The 12188-nt window shown below is 43.2% G+C and overlaps 1 pseudogene; it reads left to right on the forward strand.

Annotated features, from left to right (window-relative positions):
* LOC116356304 (glucoside xylosyltransferase 1-like) lies at positions 1-10778 on the forward strand (annotated as a pseudogene).
* Positions 10779-12188: the final 1410 nt, after the last annotated feature.

Below are 12188 nucleotides of genomic sequence, written 5' to 3' on the forward strand. Positions count from 1 at the left end.
ATGTATACGCAGGGCCCAGCTGTAAAAGAGATCTTGGTCTCAGTCTGTGTTCCTTGTTGAAATAAAGGTAGAATAATAACTCAGTAAAATCAATGAAATTGTTGCATGTTGTGTTTATATTTTTAACTAGTTATGTAAACCTGTGTGTCAAAGCAAACCTGATCTTGGCTATGCATATGAAGGACTGTTTGGTGTCCACCTTGCTGCAAACTGGGGTGGCAGGTAGCCTAGTGGTTAGAGCCTTGGACTAGTAACCAAAAGGTTTCTAGTTTGAATCCCCGAGCTGACAAGGTAGAAATCTGTTATTCTGCCCCTGAATAAGGCAGTTAACCCACTGTTCCTCGGCTGTCATTGTAAATAAGAATTTGTTCTTCACTGACCTTACCTTGATTTTTTAAAATAAAGGTTAAAAAAACTGATACCTCTCACTGTCTCTGTCCCTCCTCTCTAGCTGATCCTAAAGGACATAAAGTTCCTGGTGAACGAAGACTCCCTAACCTCTCACTGTCTCTGTCCCTCCTCTCTAGCTGATCCTAAAGGACATAAAGTTCCTGGTGAACGAAGACTCCCTAACCTCTCACTGTCTCTGTCCCTCCTCTCTAGCTGATCCTAAAGGACATAAAGTCCCTGGTGAACGAAGACTCCCTAACCTCTCACTGTCTCTGTCCCTCCTCTCTAGCTGATCCTAAAGGACATAAAGTCCCTGGTGGACGAAGACTCCCTAACCTCTCACTGTCTCTGTCCCTCCTCTCTAGCTGATCCTAAAGGACATAAAGTCCCTGGTGGACGAAGACTCCCTAACCTCTCACTGTCTCTGTCCCTCCTCTCTAGCTGATCCTAAAGGACATAAAGTCCCTGGTGGACGAAGACTCCCTAACCTCTCACTGTCTCTGTCCCTCCTCTCTAGCTGATCCTAAAGGACATAAAGTCCCTGGTGGACGAAGACTCCCTAACCTCTCACTGTCTCTGTCCCTCCTCTCTAGCTGATCCTAAAGGACATAAAGTCCCTGGTGGACGAAGACTCCCTAACCTCTCACTGTCTCTGTCCCTCCTCTCTAGCTGATCCTAAAGGACATAAAGTCCCTGGTGGACGAAGACTCCCTAACCTCTCACTGTCTCTGTCCCTCCTCTCTAGCTGATCCTAAAGGACATAAAGTCCCTGGTGAACGTGGATGAAGACATCCTCTCTCTATCCCTGCTCTCTAGCTGATCCTAAATGATGTGGAATCTCTGCTGCACGTGGACAAAGAGATCCTGACTCTGATCTTAAACCTCTCACCTCTGTCCCTCCTCTTTAGCTGATCCTAAAGGACGTGATATCTCTGCTGCACGTGGACACAGACATCCTGTTCCTTCAGCCTGTAGAAGACCTCTGGTCCATTCTGAGTCTCTTCAACTCTACCCAGCTAGCAGCCATGGTCCTGGAGCTCAAAGACCCACGCATGGCCTGGTACAACCGTTTCGCCTGACACCCCTACTATAGCAGGAGGGGTGAACTCTGGGGTCATGAACATGACCCGGATTAGAGATAAATACTCTTAAGGTAAGTTTGTGTGTGTGTGTGTGTGTGTCAGTGCTTGATGGGAGGTGGGAAATGAAAGGTGAAGAGAATGTTGTATTATTTTATTAGGGAAAGAGGGAACTGTCAAGATCTCTTGAAGCTTCTCAGCTTGTTTTTAGCACCTTCTGTTAGGTTCTCAATTAGTAATGTTGGCCAAGGCATTTTCTGTAGGTGTCTTGCACCACCAGCTTCGACCAGAGGAGTTCACTGTTGTCATTCTTTTGCATGACTTACAAACTGTGTCTCACCAGCAATGTTCCCTCAAAAGAATGTCGGCACTTAGCACATTTCAGGTCTGCTAAGCGCAAACTTGAACAATGACAATGACAGCACAGCATGGTAGCAACACCATATGACCATATGAGAGGGGTTATATCCTTCCTGTTTGGCCCTGTCCGGGGGTGTCCTCGGATGGGGCCACAGTGTCTCCTGACCCCTCCTGTCTCAGCCTCCAGTATTTATGCTGCAGTAGTTTATGTGTCGGGGGGCTGGGGTCAGTTTGTTATATCTGGAGTACTTCTCCTGTCCTATTCGGTGTCCTGTGTGAATCTAAGTGTGCGTTCTCTAATTCTCTCCTTCTCTCTTTCTTTCTCTCTCTCGGAGGACCTGAGCCCTAGGACCATGCCCCAGGACTACCTGACATGATGACTCCTTGCTGTCCCCAGTCCACCTGGCCATGCTGCTGTTCCAGTTTCAACTGACCTGAGCCCTAGGACCATGCCCCAGGACTACCTGACATGATGACTCCTTGCTGTCCCCAGTCTACCTGGCCATGCTGCTGCTCCAGTTTCAACTTCCACCTGACTGTGCTGCTGCTCTAGTTTCAACTGTTCTGCCTTATTATTATTCGACCATGCTGGTCATTTATGAACATTGAACATCTTGACCATGTTCTGTTATAATCTCCACCCGGCACAGCCAGAAGAGGACTGGCCACCCCACATAGCCTGGTTCCTCTCTAGGTTTCTTCCTAGGTATTGGCCTTTCTAGGGAGTTTTTCCTAGCCACCGTGCTTCTACACCTGCATTGCTTGCTGTTTGGGGTTTTGGGCTGGGTTTCTGTACAGCACTTTGGGATATCAGCTGATGTACGAAGGGCTATATAAATAAATTTGATTTGATTTGATTTGATATGACAACAACATAGAAGCAACACAACATGGAAGCAGCACAAAACATGGTATAAACATTACTGGACAGAGACAACAGCACAAAGGGCAAGAAGGTATAGACAACAATACATCAAGCAACGCAGCCACAACTGTCAGTAAGAGTGTCCATGATTGAGTCTTTGAATGAAGAGATGGAGATTAAAGTGTCCAGTTTGAGTGTTTTTTGCAGCTCGTTCCAGTCTCTAGTTGCAGCAAACTGAAAAGAGGAGCGACCCAGTGATGTGTGTGCTTTGGGGACCTTTAACAGAATGTGACTAGCAGAACGGGTGTTGTATGTGGAGGTCAGTAGCAGCCAATGTGTGGTGTTCAATGTAGGTCTACATTCCATGTGACTTTTGAAAAAAAACATACAGGGCTTGACATTAGTCTGTTTTATCTACTTGCTCTTCAGACAAGGAGGTGACTGAAAATGTTGTGCTTGATGCAAGAAATCACTTTACAAAATAAAACACATTATTATCATCCCTATTCCATTATTACAAAGAATCAGACAAATGATGCTACCCTCTGCCTATTGGCTACTTAGCTTATTCAAGCCCGTCTCAAACAACACTTCCCCTTTAAGACAGAAAAAAAGCTCTTTACCTGACTTGCTCGTCGTGAGTAGATGTGTCTGTTTTGAGATCAGAGCGAGAGCTGCATGTAGCCACGTGTGCACATTTAGCTAGTAAGAGAGATATTATCCTGGTTATAGCTCATTTCTAGTCAGCAATGGGGGGCTTGCCTTTCAAAGAGTCTAGAGTCTAGAAATGCAAACGTTTTGTGCTCTCGTAAGAAGAGCCCCCCATTGCTGACTAGAAATGAGCTATAACCTGGATAATATCTCTCTTACTAGTTAAATGTGCACACGTGGCTACATGCAGCTCTCGCTTTGATCTCAAAACAGGCACATCTTCTCACGAACACGTGCGTTAAACACAGTCCAGTTAAAAGAGAATGGCACAGATCCATATATGGCAATGGTCTATTTGCATATAGGCCTACTGCAGCTCTGAGTCAAAGGAAACATTGATAGTGTCGACTAACCGGGGAAACTAGAAAGTTGAGTTACGTTCAATCTCGTGCTTCTCTGAGCGCGCTGATATTTCTTCTGCACTGCGCACGCAGTGGAGGGAACATTGCTCACCAGCTGTGTACTGTGCAATGAACATATTGGCATGTTTCAAACACAGAAAGGATTAAACAATGTGTTGACTGTTTGGTGACAGTCAGGAATTTGGTGTCAATAGTTTTCCATCTATATTGTGTCACAGCCCTCATGTAAGAATGAAAGTGGTGCACACTGTCACTGAACGTTTTGTTTCTGTCACGACTATGACTTGTTACAGAATGACATGACACCAGTCCCCCTCCAATGGGAAGAGCTGCTGATGCCTCTGCTGCAGAAGCATAAACTCAACATCACATGGGGAGACCAGGACCTGCTCAACATCATCTTCCATTATAACCCAGGTGAGACTCGCCCTCATTAGGTCACACCATTTTTAAAGGTCCCGCACAGTCATCCTATTTCCTGACTAAAAATATTCCTTGAGTGACCAAAACATCACCTATAATATTTGTACGCTATTGAAATGCTCAGAATGGAAGAAACTGTACCTTTTCTCTCATCGCTAACTATCAGGAAGTCTTGACAGAACAGGCTCAGTGAGCGGAGAGCTTATATTCATGAGCTCACCTTGACTGACAGCTCTTTGAAACACTTGTGATCATTGCCAGCTAATAAGGTAAACAATGGGCCACATGTCATTCTGCTCTGCATGTGCTCGCTGCTCATTGTTTTTCTGTATTGTAATTGTTTAAAAAAACTTGTCCCGTATCGTAGTTGCCACTGTGTCACTGCCAGGCACAGTTCAGTGGGAACTACAACACACACACACACACACACACACACACACACACACACACACACACACACACACGCACACACACAATAGGTTTTATGGACTTATAGCTGGACTATATTTGTATGTACTACAGTGCAGACCAACATTTAACAGAGCAAGATATCTACACTGAAAGAAAATATAAACACAACATGCAGCAGTTTCAAAGATTTTACAGAGTAACAGATACCTTTAAAGAAAAGTAAGGGCTTGGATCAGAAAACCAGTCAGTATCTGGTGGGACCATTTGACTCATGCAGTGCGACACATCTTTTCACATAGAGTTGATCAGGCTGTTGATTGTGTCCTGTGGAATGTTGTCCCACTCCTTTTCAAAGTTGCTGGATATTGGCGGGTACTGGAACACGCTGTCGTACACATCGATCCAGAGCATCCCAAACATGCTCAACGGGTGACATATAGTTGAAGTCGGAAGTTTACATACACCTCAGCCAAATACATTTAAACTCAGTTTTTCACAATTCCTGACATTTAATCCTAGTACAGATTCCCTGTTTTAGGTCAGTTAGGTTCACCACTTTATGGTAAGAATGTGAAATGTCAGAATAATAGTACAGAGAATGATACATTTCAGCTTTTATTTCTTTCATCACATTCCCAGTGGGTCAGAAGTTTACATACACTCAATTAGTATTTGATAGCATTGCCTTTAAATTTGCTTAACTTGGGTCAAACATTTCGGGAGACCTTCCACAAAAAAATACATAACTGACCTAAAGTTAGTCCATTCAGGCAATTTAGATGCACTTATTTCGAAATGATAATGCATTCAAAACGCCAGGCTTCTGAGCGTTATTCTAATTACGTAGGCTATTCACTGCAGTTTACAGCCTAGTTTTCTACCCCATGTCCTTTCCTACTGCTCAGCTAAAAATCACTCCAGGTCCTTTCCTACCGCTCAGCTAAAAACCACTCCATGTCCTTTCCTACCGCTCAGCTAAAAATCACTCCAGGTCCTTTCCTACCGCTCAGCTAAAAACTACTCCGCTAAAAACCACTCCAGGCTCCATGAAAAAAAACTCCAGCTCCAAATTCTCTCCTTTCATTAAAATACCAATTTAGGCCTCCCGAGGGGCGCAGCAGTCTTAAGGCATCACTACAGACCCGGGTTCGATCCCAGGCTGTGTCACAGCTGGCCATGACCGGGATACACATGAGGCGGCGCACAATTGGCCCAGCGTCGTCTGGTTTAGGGGAGGGTTTGGCCGGCCAGGATTGCGCTCTATCGACTCCTTGTGGCAAGCTAATATTTCTGTTATGATTTCAGATTTGAATAGCAGAGAAGTAGACACAGATATCATATCTTCTAACTTTTTGCCTAACTTTTGGGGAAAATGGTCCAAATTTCTGTTGTTTATAAAAAGTTAGAGAATGTGGATGCGGTTACTTAAACAGCTGTAATGTTTGATCGGTATCAGAAAATTCTGTTCAGATTTCCAATTTGAAAAACAAACAGAGAAGTAGAGGAAGATTTCATACGCTCTTAAATTTTTGTTTAAGTTGTTGGCAAAGTGGTCAAAGTAGCTGATTTGGGTCAAAAGTTGCATTATTGCATTTACAGTGAATGGAATGTTGGAAGTGATGATGTCACTGTCACGCCTTGGTCTTAGTATTTTGTGTTTTCTTTAATTATTTGGTCAGGCCAGGGTGTGACATGGGTTATTGTGGTGTGTTTTTGTCTTAGGGGTTTTGTGGGGTGTCTACGTAGTCTATGGCTGCCTGAGGCGGTTCTCAATCAGAGTCAGGTGATTATCGTTGTCTCTGATTGGGAACCATATTTAGGCAGCCATATTCTGTGAGTGTTTTCGTGGGTGATTGTTCCTGTCTTTGTGTTTGCACCAGATAGGGCTGTTTCGGTTTTCATTATTTCATTTCGTTAGTTTTTGTAGTTTCTGTATGTATAGGTTTTCCTTCATTAAAATATATCATGAATCATCATCACGCTGCATTTTGGTCCGATCCTTGTTCTACCTCTTCATCAGAGGAGGAGATAGAAGAGAGCCGTTACAGTCACAATGGGACCTTTAGAATGTTGAGGAAATCCAATGGAAGTGTATTACAGCTGTCCCAGACAACAACAACAAAACATTCCGTAGACCGAGAGTCATCTTATCTTTAGATCAATTGATTTGTCGAAAGACGTACCTTTGTGTTTTAATAAAATCAACTATACAGTGCATTCCAAAAGTTAATTTACCTGGACTTTTTCCACATCTTGTTACGTTACAACCTTATTCTAAAATTGATTAAATAAATAAAAATCCTCATCAATCTACACACAGTACCCCAGAATGACAAAGCGAAAACAGGTTTTTAGATATTTTGGCAAATTTCACCTCTGTGGAGATGGAAGAAACTTCCAGAAGCACAACCATCTCTGCAGCACTCCACCAATCAGGCATTTATGGTAGAGTGGCCAGACGGAAGCCACTCCTTAGTAAAAGGCACTTGACTGCCCGCTTGGAGTTTACCAAAAGGCACCTAAAGACTCTCAGACCATGAGAAATAATATTCTCTGGTCTGATGAAACCAAGATTGAACTCATTGGCCTGAATGACAAGCGTCACCCCTGGAGGAAACCTGGCACCCTCCCTACGGTTGTAACGGTCGTCTGATGAGGTTTATGAACACTCGAACAAAATGAGAAACAACAACGAACAGTTCTGTCAAGTGCAGAAAACACTAATCAGAAAACAACAGCCCACAAAACACAGGTGGGAAAATACTTCCTAAGTATGGTTCCTAATCAGAGACAACGATAGACAGCTGTCCCTGATTGAGAACCATACCCGGCCAAAACAAAGAAATACAAAACATAGATTCTGAACATAGAATGCCCACCCAAATCACACCCTGACCAAACCAAAATAGAGACATAAAAAGCTCTCTAAGGTCAGGGCGTGACAACAGTGAAGCATGGTGGCGGCAGCATCATGTTGTATATGTGTTTTCTACCGATCTGCTTGCCAGTTATAATTTTCAGATGCACATTTTTGTTAAAACAGTTTCATTTAATTTATAATAGTCTTATACAAATCTTAAAGTAACATTTATTGCCATTGCCAGCTATGTAAAAATAGCCTACTAATAAATAGTAATAATATAATAATAATAGACAACTAATAAAAAACATTGCAGCCTGCAGGTAGAAAATATCCTGCTAAAATGAAATATATACATATAAATATAAATCACATTGGCTGTGCATGACCTGTCTGCAACGAACTTGAAACATTGTACCATTATCAACTGTGTTGGCAGGAAACTCACACTAGCAAACTTGCAACATTGTATAAAATATTCTGTTTCCTCAGAGTTTCCTGCTGTAGGCTATTTGTGCAAGGGACAAGAAGTAATCAGCTATTTTATGACGTTTCCACTGGATCAGAGCATTACATTTTTCCCTTTCTTGGCGAGTGGTTATCGAAAGGGAAAGAGCTGGAAATATTTTTAAATACTTTGAGGAACTATTGTCCTACAGGAACTATTGTCCTACAGGAACTATTGTCCTACAGGAACTATTGTCCTACAGGAACTATTGTCCTACAGGAACTATTGTCATTTTTAATTGATTCTAAAAACAGACTCTTTTTACTTGCTGTTTGAGCTGAAGCAAAAATTACTTTGAGAAGTTCCACAGCTCATTATTGGTGTTGAGTTGACAATCAGAAATACTAATCAGATATACCCAAATGGGTACATTTATAGGTCTACATTGGCACGCAGGTCATGACGACTGTAATAATAATAATATATTTTATGCATTAACAGAAATTACCGTAACCAAACAAACATTGCAGATGAGAAATTATGTGAATTAACAGTAAATGTAGGCTACTTCTGGTGATATATGTAATGGGAAGTTGATAAACACAGCAAACAATGCACACAATGAAGTTATGAAACAATGAATAAGCACAAAATGGCGGGCGAGATTCGGGAGAGATGTGCCTTGTGCAGCTGAGCCACACTCCCCTTCTTCTTGGACCGTGGCATCCCCGCAGCCTCCTCAATGGATTAGTCCACTGAGACAGGCATCCCCGCAGCCTCCTCAATGGATTAGTCCACTGAGACAGGCATCCCCGCAGCCTCCTCAATGGATTAGTCCACTGAGACAGGCATCCCCGCAGCCTCCTCAATGGATTAGTCCACTGAGACAGGCATCCCCACAGCCTCCTCAATGGATTAGTCCACTGAGACAGGCATCCCCGCAGCCTCCTCAATGGATTAGTCCACTGAGACAGGCATCCCCGCAACCTCCTCAATGGATTAGTCCACTGAGACAGGCATCCCCGCAGCCTCCTCAATGGATTAGTCCACTGAGACAGGCATCACCGCAGCCTCCTCAATGGATTAGTCCACTGAGACAGGCATCCCCGCAGCCTCCTCAATGGATTAGTCCACTGAGACAGGCATCCCCGCAGCCTCCTCAATGGATTAGTCCACTGAGACAGGTATCCCCGCAGCCTCCTCAATTGATTAGTCCACTGAGACAGGTGTTCCATGAAAAAATATATGTATTTGCCACTGCTCGACAAAAAAAAAAATATTGGTCGACCAACAGCCTATCGACCAGTCGACTAAATAGAGTCAGCCCTAAAGTGGATGAAGATGGTTATTACTTAAAGCTTAATAATTTTTAAAGTATAAAAGATATCAAAAATGTGTATATAAAACACCCTGGTCCTGACCCCTCTGAAAGTTTTAACGTCTGAATGATGTTTCTAGCACAAACAGTGTAAGAGGAGTAGCCTTCCAAAGAATAAGAAGTATGGTGACCATTTAAAGTTGAGAGTTTTGCCTTACAAGCCCCATTTAATAACAGTATGACCTCGTTGAAGAGGAGATCCAGGAGCTTGTCTACGTAGCCTGTAATGTTTTTCAAAAGGGAAATGTTTATTAAATGGATAGGGAATGTAATTGCCTTTTATTTACTGAGTTATTATGCTATCATTTCGTTGATGTAGTGATCTACTCATTCTACAATGTGTTTTCTGGTGATATGGAAGTACTCAATTTGAAATATGCAATATTTGGTTGTGCACTTTTTTGTAAAACCTTTCAATGTTTGTATTTGGAATTTTTTGTGTGCCTGAAATGCTAAATTGATGCAGATTTGAAATGAATAACTATGACTTACAGTATGTTGGGTCTGTCTTCACAGGCTTTGCAGCATATCTCCTCTTCTTTGCCTTGGGGAAGCTGATTTTGTATCGCAGACAGTAGATGTTGAATTTTCTAAAATGTCTATCATTACAGCTTGATGATAGTGGTAAGACGACAACATTCCTTCATGCCAGCTGTGCGCTGCCAGTTCTCAGACTCAGTGTAGTTGGCTTAGAGATGGAAGAACAAAACACAGTGATTATCACATTTGTTACAGAAAATATACTGTTCACAAGTCAAAGCAGCCACAGTGACATTATCTAACATTATGACCAAACTTTATCAATGTAAAAGCAATAGTAATTTTTCATACTCGGGTCATCCTACGTTGAACTGGTTTCATCCTAATATCACCCAAGTTGATGAAAAACATGATTATCACTGTTCGTTTGGGACCTTTAAAACATTATGCAACTGCCCAAAAAATGTGTGTTTCAAGTTCAGACAGTACCTCCCAATTTGTATTTTTAGTTTGTTTTATTCCAAGTCAACATGACCCAGACACACATTGCTTTATAGTTGACACTATTTCCTTAGCTTCTTTGTCTAGATGAATATGTGTTTTCGGTAAGTATACAACTTCCCAATGGTTGAACAGACACCCTCAGCGAACTCTCCATATGCACCCTTGCAGAGAGCCTGTATGTGTTTCCGTGCCAATGGAACTACCGTCCAGACCACTGTATATACGGCAGCAACTGTCTCGCAGCCAAATGAGAGGGCGTCTTCATTCTCCACGGCAACAGAGGTGTTTACCATGATGACAAGCAGCCAGCATTCCGGGCTGTCTATGAAGCCATCCAGAAGGTAATGTCATCCTCAACTATCCCTGACACCTGTGAATTCAGGCCAAATGGGGGATAGGTATGGGTATAGAAGTGGAGCACATCTGTGATAAGGTGCGTCTAGGTGGTAGGTGTAGGAGTCAGGTGGTAGGTGTAGGTGTCAGGTGGTAGGTGTAGGAGTCAGGTGGTAGGTGTAGGTGTCAGGTGGTAGGTGTAGGTGTCAGGTGGTAGGTGTAGGAGTCAGGTGGTAGGTGTAGGAGTCAGGTGGTAGGTGTAGGTGTCAGGTGGTAGGTGTCAGGTGGTAGGTGTAGGAGTCAGGTGGTAGGTGTAGGAGTCAGGTGGTAGGTGTAGGAGTCAGGTGGTAGGTGTAGGAGTCAGGTGGTAGGTGTCAGATGGTAGGTGTAGGAGTCAGGTGGTAGGTGTCAGGTGGTAGGTGTAGGTGTCAGGTGGTAGGTGTAGGAGTCAGGTGGTAGGTGTCAGGTGGTAAGTGTAGGAGTCAGGTGGTAGGTGTAGGAGTCAGGTGGTAGGTGTAGGAGTCAGGTGGTAGGTGTAGGAGTCAGGTGGTAGGTGTAGGAGTCAGGTGGTAGGTGTAGGAGTCAGGTGGTAGGTGTAGGAGTCAGGCGCAGGAGAGCAGGGATGTCTGAGAAGTGTGTTTTTAATAAGACAGTCCACCAACACAGGAATGGCACAATCGAAAAGGACAACGCCCTCGTTAACAGAGAACCCGTGCAAACGCACGGAGGAACAAACAAAGTTCCGACACTCATACACTTAACCGTGAAAACAAATAATGGTAAATCCAACCGAGCACATCACAATAAAAGATTAATCCCGCACAAATTTAGGCAGGCAACAGGTTACAATTATACACACAGAAATGAATGCAAATGAAACCAGGTCTGAAAAAGAACCAAAAAAAAAAAGGGATCGGTGATGGCTAGTAGACCGGCGACACCGACCTTCGAGTGCCGCCCGAACAGGGAGAGGAGCCACCTTCGGTAGAAGTCGTGACAACATCAGAATTGAGAGGATGTGCATCCTGGATGTGCCCCTGTACTCAGCAACACTATTTTCTCTGTCTAAATAAGCTAATTAAATAAACAAATCAAATGTGAAATGGTGTGTTAAATATCTGTGTGGAGGGAGGGAGCATCAGTTGGTCACATTCAGATGAACGCCTCACCACAGTGCAACTGATCTCTGTAGCTAGCCGTTGGGGCGCCGGAAAGCTCACCGCATGTCGTCAATAACCCAAAGTAGCCTTGCAGTACTCCAGAGCATCTGCACCTCTCTTTGCTCAACCTCACATTCAAATCAAAACATCCAGCTAGCCAGCTACTAGCTAGCTAAACCAACCATCCAACTGACGTGTTTGAGAGTTTTGAAATGCAGTGGTGGTTTGAGACCATTTGTAATTATACACTGAACAGAAATATAAGCACAACATATAAAGTGTTGGTCCCGTGTTTCATGAGCTGAATTAAAAGATCCCCGAAAATGTCCATATGCACAAAAAGCTTGTTTCTCACATTTTTTTTACAAATTTGTTTACATCCCTGTTAGTGAGCATTTCTCCTTTGCCAAGATAATCCATCCAC

This window comes from Oncorhynchus kisutch, linkage group LG22 (assembly GCF_002021735.2).
Source record: "Oncorhynchus kisutch isolate 150728-3 linkage group LG22, Okis_V2, whole genome shotgun sequence".
NCBI lineage: Eukaryota > Metazoa > Chordata > Actinopteri > Salmoniformes > Salmonidae > Oncorhynchus > Oncorhynchus kisutch.